This window comes from Phyllobates terribilis, unplaced genomic scaffold, assembly GCF_046119375.1.
Source record: "Phyllobates terribilis strain yellow unplaced genomic scaffold, ASM4611937v1 Scaffold_12__6_contigs__length_324123572, whole genome shotgun sequence".
Taxonomy (NCBI): Eukaryota; Metazoa; Chordata; class Amphibia; order Anura; family Dendrobatidae; genus Phyllobates; species Phyllobates terribilis.
In genome coordinates, this window is record NW_027362772.1 from 162,604,522 (window position 1) to 162,630,100 (window position 25,579).

Consider the following 25,579-nt stretch of genomic DNA (forward strand, 5'->3'; position numbering starts at 1 on the left):
AGTAAGGGACCAGGATGGGGCACATTATTACCGGAAGGTGGCACAGGATGGGGGACATTATTACAGTAAAGGGGCACAGGATGAGGGGCATTATTACAGTAAGGGGCCAGGATGGGACACAGTATTACATTATTACAGGAAAGGGGCACAGGATGGGGGATATTTTTACAGTAAGGGACCAGGATGGGGGACATTATTACAGGAAAGAGGCACAGGATGGGGAACATTGTTACAGGAAGGGGCCAGGATGGGGCACATTATTACAGGAAAGGGCCAGGATGTGGTACATTTTTACAGGAAGGGGCCAGGTTGGGGTACATTTTTACAGGAAAGGGACAAAGGTTGGGGGACATTATTACAGTAAGGGGCTAGGATGGGGCACATTATAACAGGAAAAAAGCACAGGATGGGGGACATTATTGCAGGAAGGGGCCAGGATGGGGTACATTATTACAGGAAAGGGTCACAGAATGGGGGAAATTTTTACAGTGAGGGGCCAGGATGAGGTACATTATTACACAAAAAAGGCACAGGATGGGGGACATTATTACAGTAAGGGGCCAGGATGGGGCACATTATTAGAGGAAAGGGGCACAGGATGGGGTACATTATTACAGTATGGGGTCAGGATGGGGCACATTATTACAGGAAAGGGCCAGGATGGGGTACATTATTACAGGAAGGGGTCAGGATGGGGTACATTATTACAGGAAAGTGGCACAGTATGGGGGACATTATTACAGTAAGGGGCTAGGATGGGGCACATTATTACAAGAAAGGGCCAGGAGGGGGTACATTATTACAGGAAAAGGACACAGGATGGGGGACATTATTACAGGAAGGGGCCAGGATGGGGTACATTATTACAGGAAGGGGCCAGGATGAGGTACATTATTACAGGAAAGGGTCACAGTATGGGGGACATTATTACAGTAAGGGGCTAGGATGGGATACATTATTACAGGAAAGAGGCACAGGATGGGCACATTATTACAGTAAGGGGTCAGAATGGGGTACATTATTACAGGAAAGAGGCACAAGATGGGGGACATTATTACAGTAAGGGGCCAGGATGGGGCATATTATTACAGAAAAGAGGCACAGGATGGGGGACATTATTACAGGAAAGGGCAAGGATGGGGGACATTATTACAGGATGGAGTCAGGATGGGGTACATTATTACAGGAAAGGGGCACAGGATGGGGGACATTATTACAATAAAGGGCCAGGATGGGGCACATTACAAGAAAGGGCCAGGATGGGGTACATTATTACAGGAAAGAGGCACAGGATGGGGGACATTATTACAGGAAGGGGCCAGGATGGGGTACATTATTACAGGAAAAGTTTAGGATGGGGGACATTATTTCAGGAAGGTGGACCTTGTCACATGAGAGGGTGAACACATATGCCTTCACATGATGGGGAATGCTACAAGGGCCCATGCATCTGACAATCATACAGGTGGGGGCCCAGGTCCAAATTTTGAACCAGGACCCATCGTACTCTAGTTACGCCACTGGTCTTTGAAGTGTGAGAGGAAACTGGAGAATCCAAAGAAAACTCAGGGGGAGAACATACAAACTCCTTGCAGATGTTGTCCTTGGTGGGATTTGAACAAAGGACCCCAACGCACCAAAGCAACAGTGCTAACCACTGAGCCATCATAATAACTAGTGAGCCTCCCTGAGTCACTGTTCTAACCTCTTAGCCACCGTGTTAACCACTGAGCAACTGTGCTAACCACTGAGCCACCGTGTTACCCTGTTTTTCTTTATTATTGTGTTTTTGTCTTTTTTTCTTTTCAGTCTCACCAGGATCTTGTCCCCCGTTTATGCCTCATTGGTAAAACGTATTATTTAGAAATGACTGTACATTTCTTCTATTAGATTAAACTCTCGAACAAGGGATCTATACGCGTTTCCCTTTGCTTTGTTTACTTTTTTTTCTATCTCGACGTAATACTTCCAATAAAGGTTTCCATACTGTAGCTAGCCGGATGGTTGAAGAATAACTAACTTGCCTTGTAAAGTTGTAACACTAGTTCTCAGGGCAGCTGCCTGCAGTGTTACATGAGTATCAGAGGAGTGGAGGAGGAGACCTGGGTGACCACCGCCCATCCCTGTATGAGCCCCTCCTCTGAACTGCAACTGACTCATTGAGCTAATTTCATTCCTCTCTTTCATTCCAGAGATTCCTCTGAAAAGCTGTCACCTTTCCAAAATACCAAGCCTGCTTCCAACCACCAGCACCAGCACCAACAACAACAGCAGCGGCCAGGCTAGCCAGAGAGCCCTCCTCATCCTCACCTGACCTTCATCATACACAGAGGAGGGGGCAGAGACAATCCCTCTCAGTGCTGCCCAAAAGGAAAAAAAAAATACAAGTCTTTCCCCTACAAAGTGCTGACCAGGATTGCCTTTCTCTGCCCCCCATTCAGTTCTTTCTCTTGGCTTCCAGATACCCCACAATAGCTGCCTAGTTGCCACCAAGTTCCTCAGTAAAAGCCCCGCACCTTCCCACTACTGGCAAGGTAAGCAGAAAAAGTTTCCAGATCTGTGTATTTTTCCCTCTCTCTCTTTCCCGGTCTGTCTATCACAGGATTGGGAGCTTGAAATCCTTGTCGTTTTTCGCATGTTTGGCATTTTTTGGGTTCCTTTCTCTCTTCCTGATCACTTTGAGCCTGGATCAGGCTGGAGAGGAGGATAACTGAGAAGCTTTTTCTTTTTTTTTAAGTTTTGTCCTTTCCAAGAACATAGGCGGGGGGGGGTCCATTTGCTCTTTTTTCTCTACTTTTTAGCTGCTGCTGTGATTTGGATATTGAAGTTGGATAATGGATCTGACATTACTTAGGTTGTTCTCGTTGCTGTCGCCTGGGATCGGACGAATAATCAACCCAGGGGTATCTATACAACTTACTGGAATATATGCAAAGTTTAAAAGTAAAGACCCCCCCCCCACCCAAAACCAACCCTCTCTTTTCTCATTTTTCCCTACTTCCATTATACCAAGAGTTCTCTGATCTGTAAGTACAACTTATTGTCAATTGTAGGATACTTTTTAGAACTTCTTTGTTTTAGTGACTGGTCTCTGTAGCCTCCCCCCCCCACCCCAGACTGTGATCTGCGCCGGTTCCCTAGCCATTTATGTCCTGATCCTTTGTTTTTCCATCTTTCTGCTGATCTAAGTACAAATCCCCAGCACAGGGTAAAGCGTTTAGCACAATCTTCCTCAAATGCTTTATGTTTACTTTTCATAGTTACAAAGATTGAAAAAAAGACTTAGGTCCATCAAGTTCAACGCTTTCTCCTCTTTTGTTTGACTTGATTCCCGACAACCCCTGATTTAAATACCGAGCCCCTAACTTTAAAGATATGAATCTAATCCCTTTTTCTGAACCCCTTTTCCATATTTCAAAAACTATTCAAACTTTTTGAAAACTTTATGTGATTGAAAGTTGTGAGAGGGTCCAAAAGTTAAAGGAATCATCTACCTCCCCGAAATTAATTCTTTATACGCCTGTTTACAGTTCTGACACAAAGCCCAGCAGTCAATCAGTCACTTATGGATTGACCCTTTGAGTCCCAAGACGTTAAAGGCTCTTTGTCTTGGAGTAAAACTAAGGAAAGGGAGGGAGCGTTGAGGTTTGGAGGGGATTTGGATCTTGTATTTGCCATATTGCTGGCTTGACTATTGCCCAACTGTTGCTGAGCAGCTTGTAGGAAATGGGAGCCGACATGGAAAACGCTGGAGGAAGGGGGGGGGGGGGGTTGAAAAAAAAAAAAAAAAGAGGGAGAAGGATAGATAAGGAGGGAACAGAGCTGCCTTTCAAAGTTTGCTCTCTTTGTTCAGCTGCTTGGGCACTGCAGATCTGCCATGCTGGCTGGATTCCCTTGTTCTGTATTTGTTTTGTAGTATCCAGCATGTAAATAAAAGCAGGAAACACTTTTCCCCTCTTTTTCTTTTTTTTTTACTCTGTGGACAGCAGCAAACAAGTCTTTTATGGTGTAACTGTAGAGGGGGGGTGGGGAGGCGATGAAATCACTGCACAAAGAATAGTGATCACAATCACTGCTACTAGTTTAACTAGATCATTGCTGAAGCCGACAGGCGCAAGCGTTACAGTTTGTATTCTTGAAATATATATATATTTTTAATTATTACATATTTTTAAACGTCATTCTGTAAAATTTAGTTAATTTGCTCTCGTTTGATTAAATTCTTGATCTCAGATTACCTTTGCATTTTCTACTCGAAATAAAAGAAGAAAAGAAGTCCTTTATCTACTTAAGTTGAAATGGGAATGGTTTGGTAACATTTGCATATATTACTGAACAATGACAAGAAGTCGTAAAGTCTTCTTTGCATTTCCTCATGTCGTAAAAAGTCATGAAAATTAAAGAGCAACATTTTTTAAAATGAAAAATAACGAAAAACATCAATTGATAATATCATTCAGCTCTTTGTTAGTTATGTCTACCAACTAAATACTCGCCAGGGCGTTTGTATTACTTTCCCAGGCTCCTGCATGGCAAATCTAGTCTAGTAATGCTATGATATATTTTCAGATCACACTTTAAATACTCAACATCAAATGTTACATCTTCCCAAAATTAGACTTTACTAAGAAAAGGGATGTACAGAATTGACAAAAGAGGGAAAATGTAAGCATTTTATTTATTTACTGATATTTTTGCATAATTTTTTTTTTATTTTACATAATTTTGGGGTCGAAAGCCATGAACATTATGTGTGTATGCCGCGTCAGGAAGTGTAAAGAGTTTACGGTTTATGCCGCGCGATTCTTTGCTGCGCAACACAAACCCTAAAGTGGATTTAAAGAATTCCAATGAGTCCTTTAAACTTTTTTAGTAATGTTCTGTTTATATGGAAGTGTTACCAATAGAGATGAGAGAACCCGAACTTGCAAGTTCGCCGTTCGTACTGAACAGTTAGTGTCCGGTGCTAAACGCCGAACACAGACTTTCCCCGGAAGTTCGGAGTTATGGGGTGAGAGATGCAATGTTCGGAGTTCCGGGCTGAGGGAGAGAGAGAGAATTCCTTTTTCCAGTTCGGGTCTCCATTATTGTCAATAGGGTTTGGGTTCTGGTTCGGGCACTGTTCTGGTACCCAAACTAAACTTTGGAATAAATTTCGAGTCAGGTACCAGAACCCAAACTTCCACCAGTCCGCTCATCCCTAGTTACCAATCATTTTCTTCTGCAAGGGGTCTGCAGACGTTGTCTAAGAAAAATTCCAAAATGTTGGCCATCAAGTCAACTTGAACACAAAAAAGTCACCGGCTCCAAAAATGTGTACAACTTGCGTTGCATGACTTTTTTATGAGTTGCAAGTTTGGCTGCTAAGTTGCATGTGTATCCGCACAAATCTGAAGGTCGGCTTCATATTTCTGTTACAGATTCCAGCACAACTACATGTTGGATGTTGTAACATGAAAAGTCCTTGCAGTGGGATTTTTCTCATCTTTTTTTTTCCTATTTTAGTGAATTGATTTCTTCATTCTGACAAACATTTTAAGCCTTTGTGTTACTTTATTAACAAGACTTGACACATTGTAAGTAGGTTAAATATTTTTAGAAAGCTGCTGCCCAACCAAATGCAACCCTCGAAGGGTTGTATGTGACCCTTAACTTTTTGTCAGCATATTTTTAAATATTTTTTTCAGATGGTTGTGGGGGGCTTGTCAACATGTTATTTGTGTCAAGGCAGGATAAAACTATAGATATTAGATTTGTTTTAAGAAAATAGACCAACCACCTAATGTCTGTAGGCTGCAAGAAAGCCCACTATTTTTGTAGTGCCCAACGTAGCTTGGAATTTGTTCATTCAAATGTATTATTTTCCCTCATGATTTGGCTGATACTAATCCTTATACTTATTGGTTTTGGCCCTATGCAGCCAACAGATTGTTTTATGTACATACTGTGTTTTAGTATTTTGTTTCTAATTCTATCAGAAGTGCTGCAGGCTTTGAAGAACATGTTATGTCACATTGCACAACTCTGAGATTCTGTTTAGTGAGCCATGTAAAGGGCTTTTGTGCATTTTGAAAAGGTCCAAAAGTTTTTTCCTAGGTCATATTGATATTTAGTCATCCTTGCCCACATCCATGAGGAAAAGCAATTCACTGGTGGTTAAAACTTTCCGTTTAATGACCACTGCATTAACTTGTACCAAAGCTTGAGTTGGGGGATGGTGGGTGAAGGGAACTTTGCATTGTTTATGAGTCAATGGACTGTCAGTGAGCTGTCAACAAATAATCCTGAACATACATTGTCCTACCATGGGAAGTTGGGGGAGATATCCTTGGTATGGATCTGAAGTTTACCAAATGAGATGTATAAAAGTGTAAAGTACATGTGATGGGGTGCCAATTGATGCTTCCATCTAATGTTCTAGTGAAAATTGGTCACCGTAGAATTAAGAGAGAACCACATCTTGAACCCAAATCAAGCCAATCTTAAGGAAATGCTTTTGATCCCTTTTCAGTTAGTAATTGGTTAGATAAAAAAAAAGTTCTGGGCAGATGTAAAGCGTATCTGAACTTTTATAAAACTTTTAACATGTAATAGAAATTTTAGAAAGTTTGATTGATGGACGTCTAAGGTGCTTAGTCTTACACCGATTGCTAAAAAAGAGAAGGACAGAAAATGCTCCTGGGAAAAATAAGAAAAGAACCCAACAGACATTAGACTAAGCTCAGCCGAGTCCACCAACATCAGTGCGTTCAATCGAGATCGGCCAACAGTCTTAGCATGTATGGAGGTCTCCTGACTGTCCCAGACAGATGATGTCTGGAGAGAGAAAGAGCTGGCACTTTGGACTTCCAAATTCTCATTCTTTTATTCTCTGGGAGATAAGCCACCACCAGAGATGTATGCCTGCGGCTCTCTCATAGATAACACCAGAGAGTTCGGCCAAGACAAGGAGGCCTCGCTACTCATAAGGATCTAATAAGTCCGATTTCTGACTGCTGATCGTTCTGACTCGGCAAGATATGCTACTGCAAGAAAGATCTGGCTGTGGTAGAGAACACAGAGTGCTCATAGACAACACAGGAACTCTTGGCATTCCTGTGTATGGAAGAGTTGAGGGAGATAGCTGTTGGCCAAACAATTATTTTGATAATATCTAATGTTTATGGGGGCCTAAAGTTTATCAGTTAGTCTTCAGCTGATTCCATCTACCCAAGGAGAGCTGCACTCGGCTAAATTCTGCTGCCCCACATTTCAGTGATTGATTGATTACCTGGCTCCTCTGACAGCGGCTTATCTCTGGGGGTAACAAAAGAACCGACCATTGGAAATCAGTGCTAATACTTCTCTCCCCAAACATCATATGTCGAGGGAAAGTCAGGAGGTATTAGCGTGTCGTCCAATCCTGTCAATATTGACAGGTTTGGCCGATTTTAGCCTAATTTCTATGGCAGGCCTTTACAGTCAGCCATACCCTACCACTTTTCTGATTTTTGATGGGAGCCTCTCTAATAATTTGTTGGCTAAGGGCTGTTTGTGTAAACAGAGATCCAAAAGGATGGATGTTTTTGAGACATGAAGAATCGTACATATTTGTATGACAGCTACTTATCTTATATCTTGGATGATGGCTGGTGTGGTATCTGATCAGGTGGTCAAGAACAACCGGAACAAGAAGCCTCCACAGGAGAGCTGTTGACTTATCTTAGCCTAAAGATCCCATATTACTATTCAGGATATGACCTCTGCATGAGAACATTTACAGGTTTCATCAGAGTTTTCTATGATTCTCAATCCTTCTAGGACCACTGACTACTTCTAAATCCAAGACACTGGTTTCTCTCGATCTCCTTTAGTCACCACCTCCATCGGTCGCCTTCTTCTGTTTGTTTTTGCGTTGAACTTGTAAAACTGGTTCCTGTTTTGAAACCTTTAAACTTGATTCACATCTTAATTTTCAAATGGGAGGAGGGAAACGATTCTTAGGGTCAAATCTTAGACCTTATTCACGCCTTGCAGATTTGGTCAGCATTTCAAAGCTAAAACTAGAGGTTGAGCCTAAGCCCAAGAAATAATGGACACGTGTAGAATTATTTATTTTATTCTATGTATTTGTGGCGCCCCTGAGGGTTCGACCGCCACAGGGATGCTGCACCTCTTCAATGGGGTGTGGTGTTCCTCCTTCGAGGTAAGAAGGGTGCAATGGTCAGAACCCCACCTCCACATCCAACACCACACACCAGTGTACTGCCCCTACTGGTAAAATGGGAAATTGGGGAACCAAGAGATAGGGGGAACCATTTAGTGGGTGAGGGTGGAGGACGCACATTTAGTTACACTTAATATTTCATATTTAATAAACAGCCATCTTGGGCACTGGGTTCTTTGATTGTGATCTCCATCCCTGAACGTAGTTTCTGTGAGAACCTGGAGCGGATGGAGACACGGCCCTCATACCCTGGCCTTGGGTCGAGGGGCAGGTTGGAGTTAACGGATGTCTCAACCCGGTCAAGGACCATACCCAAGAAGGCCTGGAGCTTAGGAGTGTAGCTCCACCGCAAAAGGATCCCAGGGGGATGCAGACGGAGCGGTATACGCCACCTGTCCTCGCTATTCTGGCCTAATCAGAGGGATTCCGGCTGCAAGAGGGTTACCGGCCCCCGACACCTGACTTTGCTACTCTACGTCCTAGTCAGGAAAGCCCGGCAGGCCCAGAGGATCCCACCGGGTAAAGGAAGGAGCGGAGCTGCCACCCGTACCCTTTTTCTGAGCGTAGTCCAGAGGGAGACCCGGCCTATCTACACATATAGACAGGAAAGGATTCGGTCTGAAGTCTAGGAACACTCTGGTGCGGGGTCCTGATTGAACACTTGAATTACTTCGAGGTTGTCGTGAGTAAAAACCCTGGAAGTCAACCCCTATGGCCTCCTGACTCTTTATTTCTGCACTGCACTGCATCACGTAGCACCAGATCTACACTACAACCCCCTTCATCCTCATCTCTGCCCTGAGGCCCTGCTCCACCTGTGGGGAGTAGTGTCAACTTTGGCCACCACAACAACACGCCTCAGAGGACTGCAGCGGCGCTGGTGGCCTTCACCAGGTACCACAGGTGGCGTAGTCGATAAGAACCACTCAACCCTGTAAGCCCATTCCTTTCATGTGACGGCCCTGGGCACGGAGCTGGTCCAGGCCACGACTGCTCCCCTAACATCTGACCCGTCTCCCAGTTCCCCCATCTCCCAGGGTAGGTCTGTGAGCGTCACATATTCTCTTCTAATTTTGTCTCCAAAATATTGATATTGATGCAAAATACTGACCAAATTTTCTACAGTGATTTTTTTTTTTTTGTAGATATATAGGGGTAAAGTGTGGATCATATACTGTATGCTTTTTGAATATACAGTAAATATCTAAACGCCCTTACTCTTATCCTGTTATTTCTAAATAAGTTATAGTAACTTAAAAAGCCCTCAGATCTCCCAAGGATCATGGCTAAACCCTATGTAATGTGCATTTTTCTTTTTAAAGGCCTTCGGCTCAGTCTTTTAAAAGGCCTTCGGCTTGATCTCGAGCCATGGTGACTTGATGGATATGTAGGAAGATCTTTCTTGTGCAAGCCTAGATAGGTCCACCAGGGTCTTCTCTGCCTTTATCTTGATAGTATCAAGCCATCGGATTGCTGGTCTTCCTCTTTGCCTTGTTCCTTCTATTTTTCTGACCATGATGTCCTTCTCCAGTAATTGCTCTCTTCGTATAATATGTCCAGAGTAGGCAAGTCGTAGCTTGGTGATCCTTGCTTCCAGTGATCTGGCTTGATTTGTTCCAAGATGGATTTGTTTGTTCTTCTTGCCATCATGTTATTGATAACATGCTTCTCCAGCACCACATTTTAAAGGCGTCTGTCTATTATTCGTCTGTCTTGTTTCTTTATCGTCCAGGTTTCGCATACGTATGTTACCACAGAAAAGACCAAACTATGTACAAGTCATGTCTTTGTCACCAGTGAAATGTTTCTCGATTTGAAGACTTTGTCCAGTGATTTAATTTTTGATTTGCCCATAGCTATTCTCCTATTGACTTCTGCTGCATCTTGAGTGATCATTGATCCGAGTAGGTTGAAGTCCTGTACAACTTCCAGTTTGTAGACATCCATTTAACATGTGTCCCGGTTGTACATTGCAGTAGTCAATACCTTTGTCTTCTTTGTCTTGAGTAGCAGTCCCATGTTCAAGCTTTCCATCTTGACACTCCATAGTAAATTCTTCATCCCACCTACCCTTGTTGCTATCAATGTTGTATCATCTGCACATTTAAGATTGTTGATGATTCGTCCGGCAATTCTGATTCCTTCTTCTTTTTCAGCAAGTCCGGCCTACCTGAAAATAGCTTCTGTATATAAATTGAAGATCTAATGTGTATATAAGATGGAATCCCAAAATCCATAATTACATCTAGAATTTTCTTGCTTTTTCTCTTTTTCATCGTTGGTGTATTACTTAGTTTTTTGTGCTTTCCATATAATGGTAGACTAATCAAGCCGATGTAATGATCTGGTTGAAGTTCCACCACTGCTGGAGATTCCCAGGTTGAGTATCATTTCTCTAAGCTCTTTCTCTTGATACATTTCTGACCTTGGAAATAATGGCCGCAGTATGTTCATGGGGATGGGGCGCAGTGTATATTTTCATATATACACTTACATAAACATGTTCACTCATGTCTACAGCAAGCTACATAGTGGCATCATCCACTCCTGGGTCAGTTTTCTTGTACATTTAAAATAAAAGCCCTTTAACCATTATAAAGAATGGATATACGCATACAGAAGTGTTCTCATGCTGATTTTGTTGCATACCCAACTCTCCAAAGTCTACCCCCTCCCATTAACATCAATGAGAAATCTGCACCATCTGAAATCATCATCATGGGGAAAAATGACATGTGACTTATTAAAGCAGATTCCTGGCCACAAACGGATTAGGCCCATTAAATAGGGCTAATCTACTAGTGAATCCTTGACAGGTCAAAGTGCAAGTCCACAGCAAAATACAGAGGGTCAGTCTAAAGCCCCCCATATACTTTTGATAGCATTCACCCGAATAATGGTTTGACCAATGGATTGGCTCACCCATGCACTCTGTTGAACGCTCTTGTGTTCACTATGATCGAGAATCTGTACAAATATATTTATCAGGAAAGGTCCTTCATGGACTTTTTTTTAGGAAATCGACCATTATAAAATGATGTGAAAAAGAGTTCCATAGTCTCACTGCTCTTACAGTAAAGAATCCATAGTCTCACTGCTCTTACAGTAAAGAATCCATAGTCTCACTGCTCTTACAGTAAAGAATCCATAATCTCACTGCTCTTACAGAAAATAATCCATAGTCTCACTGCTCTTACAGTAAAGAATCCATAGTCTCACTGCTCTTACAGTAAAGAATCCATAGTCTCACTGCTCTTACAGTAAGGAATCCATAGTCTCACTGCTCTTACAGAAAATAATCCATAATCTCACTGCTCTTACAGTAAAGAATCCATAGTCTCACTGCTCTTACAGTAAAGAATCCATAGTCTCACTGCTCTTACAGTAAAGAATCCATAGTCTCACTGCTCTTACAGAAAAGAATCCATAATCTCACTGCTCTTACAGAAAAGAATCCAAAATCTCACTGCTCTTACAGAAAAGAATCCATAGTCTCACTGCTCTTACAGAAAAGAATTCATAATCTCACTGCTCTTACAGAAGGAATCCATAATCTCACTGCTCTTACAGTTACAGAAAAGAATCCATAATCTCACTGCTCTTACATAAAATAATTCATAATCTCACTGCTCTTACAGAAAAGAATCCATAGTCTCACTGCTCTTACAGTAAGGAATCCATAGTCTCATTGCTCTTACAGTAAAGAATCCATAGTCTCACTGCTCTTACAGTAAGGAATCCGTAGTCTCACTGTTCTTACAGTAAGGAATCCATAGCCTCAGTGCTCTTACAGTAAGGAATCTATAGTCTCACTGTTCTTACAGAAAAGAATCCATAATCTCACTGCTCTTACAGTAAAGAATCACAGTGATGATGGTTAAACCTCCTTTTCTCTAGAAATAGAGGATTCCTTATGTTGTTAGAGTGTGCATTGTGGTTCTTATGTTCGGGTTGCACTTTAAAAGAAAAGTTAATATTCTTTATTATAAACCATTGGAAAGCAATTAAAAAAAAGCTAAGCTATGACAATGACAGGCCTGACTCCTGGTGAGCCTTGCCAGGCTGCGACCTATGTGTGCTCTATTCTATGCAGATGGTGCAAATATGACCCTCTAGAGTGAATAAAAGCCTTTTCTTTGAGGGAACTTAACCCTATTACATAAATACACTGTGTTGCCTAAACCTGTGTCCAACACAATGAGAGGCGATTAGCCGGCGTAACCCCTTCAGTGCCAGCGACAGCAACCTGCACATTCACCGATTCAGGAGAGATTCCCCGGGCAGCTGACGGATTTGCATCTCCTCGACGTCTCGCCTTAGATTATTGGCCTATTCTCATGTATCTTATGTATTATGTCAATTATGGGACAGTCTTGATGTCTTGGAAATGGCCGTGTCTTATTTTTAAGTCTTTCCGTGGACCACTGAGTTCTGCCAAACTAGTGCGAGCACTGAGCAGGTCCACCTAGCCCAACATATACATTCACAGAGTATAGATTAAAATTTCCATAGGCCGCCATTCACCAGACAGAAGAGAGGTCCCTTTGACCTCTTGATCCCTTTGGTCCCATATGACTTTCCCCTATGTGTTAGGATACCGGAGTTTTCTAACTTTGGAAAACCCCTGTCCCTTGGCTGCAAACAAACTGTGCTTTACTCACATTCCCCAGGTCCAGCACTTAGCCAGTTAGTGGCAATACCGAAGTTGACGGCACGAGCTGATCAGAGATGCCGAACTCACTGATTGGCTGCAGCGCTGTTGACATGACATCAGCACTGCAGGCAATAACAGACACCAGGAGCAGTGGCTAAACTCTGCTTACAAATAAAGGCGCCCAAAGAACATGTATGTGTAATTTGGCAGACTGAGTGTATGCAAAAAGAAAAAGAAAAATCATAGAAATAAGTTGGTTTTTAGATCCCAGTCACGTACCAAACTGGCCAATGCAAGTTTATGGGTCGGTGAAAAATTCACGCCGCACTTGGATATCATCGATGCCCAGCCCGTTTTACAGACTGTTTTCTAGAAGAAGCTTCAGAAACCTCCATATTTTTATTTTTATTTTTTAATTGTTTTTAGCGTACGAGAAAAACTGATAAAACCTTGATGGTAAAAACTGACACTGACCAAACACTGATGAAACTGATGCAAAAAACTAATGGAAATACTTCATTTTTTTTCATATGTGAGAAAAAATGGACATCTGAATGAGGACATTTAGAGATTTTCTCTGCTAAAACCAATATTTCTTTACTGATAAAGTAGGTCTCAACGCAATGCACCTCCAGTAGACCTCTATAGGTGCAGTAGTATGGCACCTTACAACTTGGCTGGTCCACCAAACCCACAGATATCAGTTTGATATCATTCAATGTCTATGGAGGCCTTTCGAAGAGGAGGATCTGTCAGTCTGAATTTAACCACCAGATCCTTATGTTTCCTCACTAGAAAAGCTGCTTTGGCCAGTGATGGACCATGATGTCCGGACTTGCTGCTGGTCTCCTGACCCAAACTCAACCGCCTTATACATGCCTATGAGGCTGTTGAGTTTGGGTCAGGAGATGAGCTGCCAATGTAGACATCATTGCCCATACTTGGACCATGTTTTACGGATGTGTGATTTCCATTGAAAGCACATGAGCACTCAGCTGAACGTTAAGACGTAGGGCTCTAGCAGAACCTTTGCCAGTCCCAATGTTGTGGCTTTCGTACAGATAAATTCACCATATTTGTTCAAGGGCCAAAAACCAAAACATTTTTAGGTCTTGTTCAAACATTTTCTTAGGTAAACATCAGGACAAATGATTTGCCTTCTTCACTATCATGGTTACTTTGCACGTAGAAAGAATTAAACAATATAAAACCTTTGAGCGGTTTACTTAGCAGCGCCTTAGGCCAGAACTTGGCGTCTGAAAATGCAGCACAGCCTGGAGCTTCAATCAGTGAGGTACTGGCACTAAGTGCAGTATTAACATAACACCTTTTTTGGCAGAAGGGCTGCCAACATTTCCCATTACTATGTAACTCACGTCTTTTAAAGCAACAGAGCAAAAATGTATTGAAAAATTTTTAGAAATTGAACTCGGATGGTATGTGTGTTGTACGGACGCTCACCGTCAATGAATTGAGTGGCGTTGAGCTGCAATAATGCACACAAGCGTGGCACATTTTTTGGAAGATATTCACCAGGTTTGGGGTAACTCTATGTAACTTCAGACTTTTAAATCCTCACATCGCATGAACTGCACGCTGTCAGGATTCTCCGGTACTGGCGGTTGCATAACTGCAAGTATGTGATTTGCATACATACGGTCACATGCCGACTAGACATACCTTGCCTCCCTCACGTGAGGCCGGACACGTCTAGTCTGAATGTGGCAGAAAGTATGCAAATCACATACTTGAAGAAATCGATCTACCTAAAACATCACAAACCCCTACACATATTAGATGGCTGTCGGTTAAAAGATGGTTCTGTCGGCATCTCTCTTTCTCACCTGTGCACCTGAGCGCTCGCTCTGCTGAGTGCTCCTGTATTTTTTAAGAGGGAGCCACTGCCAAACATCTCTGTCGGTGACTTATCTCCGAGAGATCAAAGGATCGGCAATCTTGAAATCGAACATGCCGGATTCTTAACTCCCCAGACATTCATGTGTTCGGGGCCCTCAAACACACTGAACTATTGGCCAAACCCATCGATATTGGCATGTTTAACCAACGTTAGTTTAATGTGTATGGGGGGTGGTTAAGATAGAGTTTTTTTTTTTGACAATCTTGATTTACATAGAAGATGGACTTTGAGACAACATTTAACATTTTACCTTGACACATTGACTGTTTTTTCTTTTTTCACATATTATAACATTGTTAGGAACAACACAACATTTTTTTCACAGTTTTTCATTGCCTTTCTTCTTTTTTTTTTTTTTTCAAAAAACACACTACAAACAGTGCTTTATATTATGTTTTTACTCAGTTTTGGTGACTTTTATGGGGTTGGTGGCTTTGAGCAAAAAAAAAAACAACAACATGGTCTAGGTTTGGTCTCTATTCCATGTATTTTCCCATAGACTTATAAAAAAAAAATACAGAAAATGCATGTAAAAATATCTAAAAAAAAGATTGTTGAAAGCGTTTTTTTACAAGCTGAAGAGCAAAAACTGTGAAGGAGGCCTTATAATAATACATATCTAGCTACGTGAATTGCACAGCAGCACCCATTTTTCAAGGATAAGGTCAGGGGTCTTTTCTCTTTTTTTCCCATGACTGCCGGTGTCTAATTAAAAATGTCATGTTCTGCTTTTTCAGCAAAGTTCCCAGTGATCTGTTTAATTAAACAAAAACCTTTCCCCCTGGTGACATGTTGTCTGTAACCTGTGTGGGTGGAGTGGGGGAGAGAGCCTAATCTATGAGGTTGTGATAGGCAGGCACTGTAGAGTTGCCTGAGGGAAGACACCATGTCTTCAGGGTGAGACCAAAAACTGGTGATGAAAGTCATGAGATCAAAGGAGTCTCTAGAGGGTTATAATATTTACTGTACATATTCAGTTTTTTTTTCCTAGAAAAATGGTAACAAAACATGATTTTGTGTGCACAATGTCAAGATGGCTCCGGCTCTCTTAGAGATTACAAAATGCTTAATGGGAGGCAAATTGCAAGTCGGGGGGGCAATTTTTATGATTGATCCTTTAGAAGCTGTAGAAGAGGGGCTTATACATCCAAAAAGTGCATAGTGGAAAGTAAATAATACATCAAAATTAGCTCTCTGGTTCCCGAAGGGGTAATAATGTTGTACCTTATGTGGTGGAACTTGTTTACCGCAAGGTAAAAAATTGCCCAAATGGGCCAAAGAAAATGGAGCACTATTTCGGAAGTAGTTATGTCTTCTGTATGGTATAACACACTTACCCTCTAGAGACTTAAGGAGTCTCTAGAGGGTTCTGTTTTTTTTTTTCCCTAGAAAAATGGTAACAAAACATGATTTTGTGTGCACAATGTCAAGATGGCTCCTGCTTTCTTAGAAATTACAAAATGCGTAATGAATTGAAAGTCGGAGGGCAATTTTTCTGATTGATCCTCTAGAAGCTGTAGAAGAAGAGCTTATACATCCAAAACGAGCATAGTGGAAAGTATGCATTCATCAAAATGAGCTCTATGGTTTCCGAAGGGGTAATAATGTTGTACCTGACGTGCTGGAACTTGTGTAAAAAATTGCCCACATGGGCCAAAGAAAATAAGGGCACTATTTTGGAAGTAATTATGGCTTCAAAAAACACAGAATTTCTCATTTTTTTACGTCTTATGGAAATGCCTATGGTTAAATCCCCCCTCCCAAAAAAAAAACCCAAACAAAACAAGTCCAGATAGTGCTGCATTTTTAACATTGCAAACAAAAACTCTTCGTGTGCACTGCATAGAATGTTTCACTATAGATGTATCTGAAACCCGACTTTGTGTCACTTCCAAGCTGAACATGGTCTATAAAATGGCTGTCTCCGCTGTTATTGTTTTGTTCGGTCACAGAGCGAAGATTTCATTTTTTTTTTTTTTAGTTCCACTCTACAATTCCGGCTTTTTTCATGGCTACATTCTTTAAGTGACCTTTTTTTTCGTCTGCGGAGTATATGACATAATGCTGGCTTTCCGTGGCAGAGGATCCTTTCTTGTTTAGGAAATTGGTTACATTCCAAATGTTTAACATTCCAGAAAAAAAAAGGCGGAAAATTCAGATGCTGGAAGTGAGCTGTGTAAAGTTCTTGTACATGCACGCTTTTCATATCCACATTCAGCAACTTTTTTAACTATTCCCTTTTGCTGAAATCATAATGCAGCTTAAACCTTTATATTTTTTTGCATTTTTAAAAATTATTTTTCTTCTAAGTTTTCATTGTAAAATTAGCTATGCAGTGGTTGATCAGAAATGTGTTTTTTTTTTTAATTTTTAACTTTATTCAAGTGTTATCCAACATGTGGATTTGAATGTTATCTCGGGGGGCTTCAAACACCGGGACTAATCAGCGATTGCCAAAATGTGCGTCTTGTGCCCCCATTCAAATAGATCGGCAGTTTCGCATATGAAACGCTTGGACTTTGACTCAAAATCTATAACAAATCCTACAAATTAAGCTGCTAAAAACGCACAATAATGGACGATTGAGTGCAATTTTTTATAGATCGCTATCCTAACCAACCATCCCATACATACTGAGCATAAACTCAACTACCCAACATTTTTTTCAAGGGGGATAAATTTCAGGAAACATTGCCAATTGTTTCCCCGAAGCGACTTTTTTGTTATTTTTTTGTTCTTTTCCCGAGCACTTTTTCTTCGTTTTTTGCTACCTGTGATTTTTTTTTGGAGCGTTTTTAGGAGGCCTTTTTTACTGGCTTTTTCCAAAGGTTTTTTTTTATTTTTATCTCCATTCAACAATGAAGAAACACAAATGATTGCAAAACAACTCAAAATGACGCCCGAACATCTTTTCAGTCTTCCCGCTGACTTGTATTGTAAAGTATAGAGCATCTTCAGAGAGGAATTAGCTTGGAGGATGGTCAGATCTCTTCTTTTAGCCGCTTGGCGTAGTTGGAAACCTGAAGCGGTTAAAATATGCTCAAAGGCCTGAACATATGAACAGTGAGTGGTTGTTACATAGAAATACACTTTTTCTGGCAGGTCAAGGCGTCGACCTGCCTGAAAGAAACGTTATGTGTACTTAAAGATGATACGTTTTCAATGGAAGAGAGGAAATAGTCTTGGCCAGACTTTGGCAGTAGACTGTCTTCACCTAGAGCAAAGGATTGGGCATGCTGAAATGCAAATGCCCAATTCTTCTTTCCCCCTGACATCTGCTGTTAGGGGAGAGTCAGGACACCACTATAAAATAGACTCAGGCTTGGACTGGCCAGTAGGAGAACAGGTAAATTCCCCGGTGGGCCCCTCACTCACATATGTAAACAATAGTTGGTACAATACACTTGATTCTCTATGTACAGACAATGGCAGCATCTCATTTACCAAACTACCCAGTTTCTTATAACAGGTAAATTTGCGAATGAGAGTAATGTAATATTTACATGTAGCTGTGGACCCCCAGAGTGAATTTTACTGGTGGGCTTTTGGCACCCCAGTCCGACACTGAACAGGCTTACATCTAATGTGCATTGAGATCTTTTCCATCTCATGGTATGTCTAGTACTGCTTTTATTGGGTTCCTTTGGGCACCAGGTTGTGACTGTCAAGACAACCACCATCATTCCTTGTTGGTTCCACAATTTTGCCCTTTTGGTTATAGATCCAATATATAGTCATTCCGCTCCCGATCTCTGTATGAGTCATGTTTGGCCACTTTTACAAGGAGACCTCTGGCTGGTACTTTGCATGCACAGGTAACTTATTTCAGGAAGTGTTGGCGTTGCCTGGCTACTTTTGTACCAACACACGGTTACATTGTAACTCAGACCTATCTCCAGTGCAATGTGACATTGAATTTATTTATTTTTTTTACTTTTTAACAAACTTTTTTTTTTTGTTGTTTTCTGGTAAACAGCAAAGTTTTTCCAGACCAACCTTGTAAAACTTCTGGCCAGTCTTATCATACTTCTTCTGTCCCAAGGCGATCTTTCACAAGTCTGATAACATCTCTTTCCATCCCCCCATCTATTCACCTACCCCCAGGGGGTCAGGAAGACTGGGCAAGTCCAGATGTGCAGCAGGGCCTCTCCCAGAAGGTATGGGGTGTTTAGGTTTCTGTCATCTGTAAGATAACAATCAGTCTGCCTGGCTGTAGGCTGAGTGAGTCTTTAGGTCTTTAGGTACTGGGTTGCAATGCAAATGTTTTTTTGTTTACGCCCATATGTAGATTTTATCTCTTTATATCGGAATATGCAATTGGAAAACTTTCATGGCTTGTCATTCGCCTTTTCCACACTCTTGAGAAGCAATGTTGCCCTTACATGCCGTAATATGTTACCATATCGTTACATAATCAGCTGAATCAAGAGAAAAGTGGATGGTAAAATGTGTGCAAATTTTAATATTGATAATTTAGGTTTTACCGCAACTTTTCCTTTCGAAAGCAGTCTAGCCCGCATGAAGTTAAGCACTGTAGTGTTACAGGTTTACAAGGTGAGATTTCTAGCCATAACGGCAGGAGCAGACGGTCGTAGATCCTCTCATCCGAGAGTTTGATCAGAGTGTCAGAATAGTGTGCTCCGATTCTCTCTGATGAGGAGAAGATGGAGAAAAAAAATTCTCCATCTTCTATATTCCATGAGGCTGTCGAAATGGGACAGCACTCAGATGTCATCCGAGTGCAGTCCAATGTTTTCCACGGACTCATTGACTTGAGTAGCCAAGTGCGGATCAAACTCGGGAATGCAGCAATTTTTTTCTAGGAGAGTTTCTGTCTGAGGGAAAAATTGGACTTGTGCACGGCCCCATAAACTAACATCGGTCCAAGTGTGGTCCAATGTTTTGTTGGATAGCACTTGAACAGCAAATGCACTCGTCTGCACCTTGTTATGCCACTCGTACGCCTTCTAAGCACTGCCCTACTTACTGTGTGTGTCGCTCTGCTCCACCCAGTACCTGACGATCGCCCTGATTTGCCTAGTGCTGGCTATGAGTCATAGGGGGTGCGACCGAACTCTGCAGGAATTTGGATCCACTCTGTCCTGCAGAGATCTGCTTCCCCGGCCCATCACTTGTTAGCAGGTTATATATCGGGCAACTCCACCCTCCATTCCTCTCCCGAACATTGGTTCCTAGCCTGCTAACACCTGTTTACGCATTTCCCAGTATTCTGTCTCCTGTTATCGACCCGACCTGTTTAGCCGCTCAATTTGACGCCTCCATCTCTGTTTTGTGAACCTGTGTTGCCTGCCCTGACCTCGGAACGTCTGACTATACTTTTGACTAGCCCTCCTGTATCTCGTTCCCCTTGCCTCCGGTCAGCTACTAGAGTCCCAACCGATGACTGCACTGGAGTAGTACCTGGTGTCTATTGGCAGACCAGCCTATCACCATCAGAGACCCTAGTGAAGACCCGGTACACACTTAGTCACACCGCTCCAGGGTAAGCCCGGCCCAGGGCGCGGTGAGTCCACACCCACAAATGTTTCAAACCTGCCCTAATGGTCATCAATCGGCACTCATTTACCGGTCCTTTTACATGGGACAATGCAAATTGTATGAGGACAAGACACTATGAATATGATCGTTTGCCCCTCGTATCATTTGGATATTGAAGACAGCATATTTCTTGTTTGTCCTGAAGGACATACATGCTACTTGACCTGCATTTGATATGACAGTCCTAAAACAGACCTGGCATATAGCATGTCTCATGTCAAAAAGTGCTGGGCCCACAAATGGGCAATTTTGAATGGGGTTGGGTTGGTCCTGGGACTGAGGGCAAAACATGTGTCCATAAAGTGGCAAACTAATTTTGGTAACAATGGAATGAACTTTGGGCCATTATTGGCTTGTTTATTGTTGAAATCACTACTTTTATTAGTTACTGTGTTCCCATAATGACCTAGAAGAACAACTATGGTAAATTATGGGCAATCAGCAGCCTGCAGGACATGTTTATAGCACCCTGTGCTCTGTCCTTACTACAGGGATCTGCAGGCCGATAGACTGGAATCTGAACTTTCTCACAACTCTGATTGTATGTTATTGCAACACTTTGAAAGAATGATGTTCTGATGGAAACACTTCTCTGATTTGTAAAGTACCGCGGAATATGTTAGCGCCAGGGCCGATTCTAGATTTCCTGCTGCCCGAATTGAAAATTGAATGTGGCGCCCTCCCTGCAGTGCAGTATAAACCTGCAGCAAATAAAGCCAATTCCACCATTGGCTTTTAAAGCATTCATTGTGTAGTAAAAATTACTTGTCAACATTATTTTCCAGGCTTGTGCGATTACGGCGATATCAAACAGGCTTTATTTCTTTTTTACTTTAGTGGTGAAAAATTTTGAAAAGTAAAAAAAAAATGGTTTGTGACCCCATTTGTTTATTGCTTGGATACCTGATGTTTTTATTGGTACCAATTTGGGTAAATCTGATCGTTTTTATTGCAATTTTTTTTTACGGAGATGTGGTGACAAAACAAAGCGCAATTCAAAATTTGTGATTTTTTTTTTTACTGCTTTTACTGTATGGTTTAGTTAATTGTATACTTTGATAATTTTGATAGGCCAGACTTTTACCGATGGGGGTTACCAATTTTTTTTTTTTGCTTTCTTTATTTTGAATTGAGGATAAGGGTGCAATTAAAATAATACGAGGTGGCATTTGTTTGAAGACAGTCGAGGACTTCTTATTTCTTGTTTTTCTATGGAGTACTGTAGATAACTGTTTCTTCTGTAAATGAACAAATGAACCCAGGATTTATTCTTAAGAAGTCCTTAATTCCAGATCATGTGCACTGGACACATCTCCTCACATCCTCTCATTGTTCTTCCACTATGACTGAGTCACTTAGGAAGTGACACGATATCTTTCCAGGCAACACTTCATCCTTTATGTAACTTGTTGTGTTCTTTACCTCGGGCTAATATTCTCTGCTCTATGGCAACCTCACAAATAAAGAATTTCTCAAACTTAGAAGCACATTTTTCGGGGACATCATAGACCTCAGATGCCTTGTTATAGAAAATCCGAGAACGGTAAATTGGGCAACTCGTGGCCCATAACTTTAGTTCCTCAATCGTCTGCTTTTCTAAGCACTAAAGGTCCTTTTGCTTAATCTTTCTAGCAATAATAACATTTTTTCATTTTTTTTTGCAGATTCTTAATTTAAACCCCTTCTCAATTACTATGTCTCCCCCTTGTAAAATGCTAACAACTATACTCCCCTCCAGGGCCAACGCCGTTCCAGCGGTGTTGGCTCTGGCTCTCCCGGGGATCGCATGGCATTCCTCCAGATGTATGTGATTCGTCCAAAGTCAGGGAGAGTGAAGTCAGTGCTGATTGGCCGCAGAGATTGCGTGACACAACAATGTCAAGTGATCCCTGAGAGAGCCAGTACCAACATCACTTGAACGACGCTAGCACTGGAGGTAGGTATGGGTGTTATTATTTAACAAGGGGGAGACATTGGGATTGAGAAGGGGTTGTTCAATTTGAACTTTAAGAGCCCAATGATTCGACCTTTAATGAAAATGGAAAAACTGTTATTACTTGCCGACTGCTGCTCCGCCGGTCTCTGTTGACCCGGATGCATCGTTGACAGCACTTGACCGCTGCATCAATCACTGGGTTCAGGCAGACAGCACAAGATCAGTGATTGTTCCAGTGATTGACTGATGGCAATTCTTTTGTGCCACTACAGTCACATCTCTATAAATGAATATAGGGCTTTAAAGCAACTAAAACTATCAATTTACTTACTAAGTTGGTTCTGATGTTTTATTCTTTTCAGAAATGTTTTGTATTCCCTATTAATGTTTGGAATTCATACAAACACCATGTGTCTAATTTATTTTTAAGTTAAGGCGCACATACACATTAAAACGATCATTCAGCTGAAAGCTACAGTATCTCTTTCCAGACTCCTCCATACACATCAACGCTTGGCTCAACTGAGCTTTCATGTGTTCTCCATGAGAGAGTCAATGTCTGATTAGTCGCTTATTTTCGCGCAGAACCCAAGGATTAGGCATTGGAATGCCTCTGTACCGCTTATTCTCTTCCCTGAGATCATGTGTTGGGAAAGAGTCAGGAGTCCCCCATAGACATTAGATTGTCTACCAATCCTGCAGATCAGGTACTTTAAGGCCAGCCAGCAGCAGATGGCTGTCTGCTGAAAGATTGTTCGACTGGCAGCCATCTCACCCTATCCCATACAGAGCAGAGCTCATTCGGCCAAGCACTCCTGTGTTCTCCATGAGAAAACCACCGACTGACACGTTGTCTGGTGGCTTATCTCACAGAGAACAATGTGATCGGCTGTAGAAAATCGTACATTCCTGATTTACATCACTTTCGGCCCATACACACCTGACCATTGGCCAAACCCGTTGATATTGGCCAGTTTGGCTGACATTAGTCTAATGTGTATTATCAGTTTAAAGGTGGTTTCCACTACAGGACAACCCATACTTAGCTAATAAGCACCCCAGATATAATTTAAAAAAACACAAAAACTCAACTCCCAGAACGATGCCAGCACTCTCTTTATCAAAAGTCATGGATTTTGGCTGTAGCGATCAAGTGAAATAACAGTCAGTTGGCGTGGACTAGCTGCAGTAATCCTTCAGAGCAGACAACTTCATGGGACCACCTGGAAACACATCGCCAACATTGCTAAATGCTGGTTCAGAAGGTGTAGAACAACCCCTTCAATGTACATTGGGACCGTACATAGACATTGATTGGCATGGAGACTAGATGGCTGTTGGCCGAACGAAGCTTCATTGGAGTTCTCGTTTGGCCGGGCGCTCCTGTGTTCTCTATGAGAAAGCCAGACATGTTTGATCATGGCTTACCTCCAGGAGAACAAACCAATCGGTGAAATCAAAATGTCCACCAACAATCAGTTGTCCAGGGCCTCCATATGCATTACGGAGGGTTCGACCAACATTAGCCTAATGTGTATGGGGGCCTTTACTGATAGGAACGGGAACACACCTTCAAGATACAAAGAAATCAAAAAATAGTGCTGACGGATGATTTTGGGCACATTTTGCGGGCGAGTTTCTTCATTTCTAAAATGGAATGAAGCCTCAGCCCAAACCCTGGTAGTAGCCATAAACGAGGCAGTACATTTATGGTTGAGAATATCCAAAATTGACTTTTGCTGTGAATCTGCATGTCTCATCAGAACAGGAAACGTCATTGTTTTCCAAAACCAACTCCTGGTGAATAAAAGTGGAGCCAGAAGAGCCATGTTTCTGCCTCGCTGGGAGAGAAGCTGAGATTTCTATCTGTAACCACTTCCTGCCTCTGAGAGCAAGGAAAAAAAAAGTTCTAGTGGGAAGGTCTGGCTCTGAGCTTCTAGATCTTTCCACAGTCCCACTACCCTTTCCTGGTCTGTGATTTGTTCTCCGCTGCCTCTTTGTGTACAAGTTACTACACTGCCAGAAAATCTGCTTGTCTCACTAGTTAAACATTGTAGTTTACACCACTGAGCCGAGCAATCTGCACCGAGGATAACGCTCGTGTTTATATGCCGAAAGATCTGATATGTAAAGAATTGTACACTTTTTTTTACTAAAATGATTATTTGAGTCTATATATTTTAAAAACTTTTTTCGATTTCGGTGATAATTAGTCGTCCTTGTATTCATTATATTGTCACTTGTAGAATATAATGAAAATGATCTTTGTGCTCAATTAAAACCGACATACTTTGCCCCTTACTTTTTATGATATTCTATATAAAAAAAAAGTATGTTTGCCCTTTACCTCTTACATACAGAATTCACTTCGAATTTCTAATTTTCAGCGCTTATCTTTTTTTTTCACATTTATAGTGTGAAAAATAAATAAATAATAAAAAAAAAATAATAAAATATATATATATATATATATATATATATGTATGTATATACACTGCTCAAAACAATAAAGGGAACACTCAAATAACAGATCCTAGATCTGAATGAATGAAATATTCTCATTGAATACTTTGTTCTGTACAAAGGTGAATGTGCTGACAACAAAATCACACAAAAATCATCAATGGAAATCAAATTTATTTACTAATGGAGGCCTGGATTTGGAGTCAACCCCAAAATTAAAGTGGAAAAACACACTACAGGCTGATCCAACTTTGATGTAATGTCCTTAAAACAAGTCAAAATGAGGCTCAGTATTGTGTGTGGCCTCCACGTGCCTGTATGACCTCCCTACATGCCCGGGCATGCTCCTGATGAGGTTGTGGATGGTCTCCTGTGGGATCTCCTTCCAGACCTGGACTAGATATTAATTTCTACTAATTAAATAAAAAATTATGTGATGGATGGATTCCATAAAATAAAATTGGGGAGTGTTATCAAGTGTTTTCCACTATGTTGGATCTATTTCTGGACATATAAAAAAAATAATATGAACATATAAATAATATTATAAAAAAGTTTTCCAAAAGAATTTTCATTAAATTTAATTTAGGATTGTTTTTTTTATTGTAATTTAAAATCTTATAAATCAATGCAAGGCAAAATGAGAAATGAAAATGGAAGCAAGGTGATTGACATAATAAGATATAGAAAAATGTGAAAGATATTGAGCAGAAAAATTCATACATCGTAACCTTCTGAATAGTGTAGGGCCATCTGTTCAGTATGGTTATGGCTTAATTGTTATTTTTAGAATATATTTTTTATTATACATAATTAGCAATAGACATGAGTGAAAAAGTTTGA

The 25,579-nt window shown here is 41.3% G+C and overlaps 1 protein-coding gene across 3 annotated transcripts in view; it reads left to right on the top strand.

Moving 5' to 3' along the window:
- Positions 1 to 2,129: 2,129 nt before the first annotated feature.
- LOC141172355 (transcriptional enhancer factor TEF-1-like) overlaps positions 2,130 to 25,579 on the top strand; it is an 82,646-nt gene continuing 59,196 nt past the window's right edge. The window contains exon 1 of one of the 3 annotated variants that reach the window (XM_073656472.1): positions 2,130 to 2,534. The gene's annotated coding sequence lies outside the window, so the exon portion shown is untranslated. The other 2 variants (XM_073656474.1, XM_073656473.1) reach the window with 2 other exon arrangements.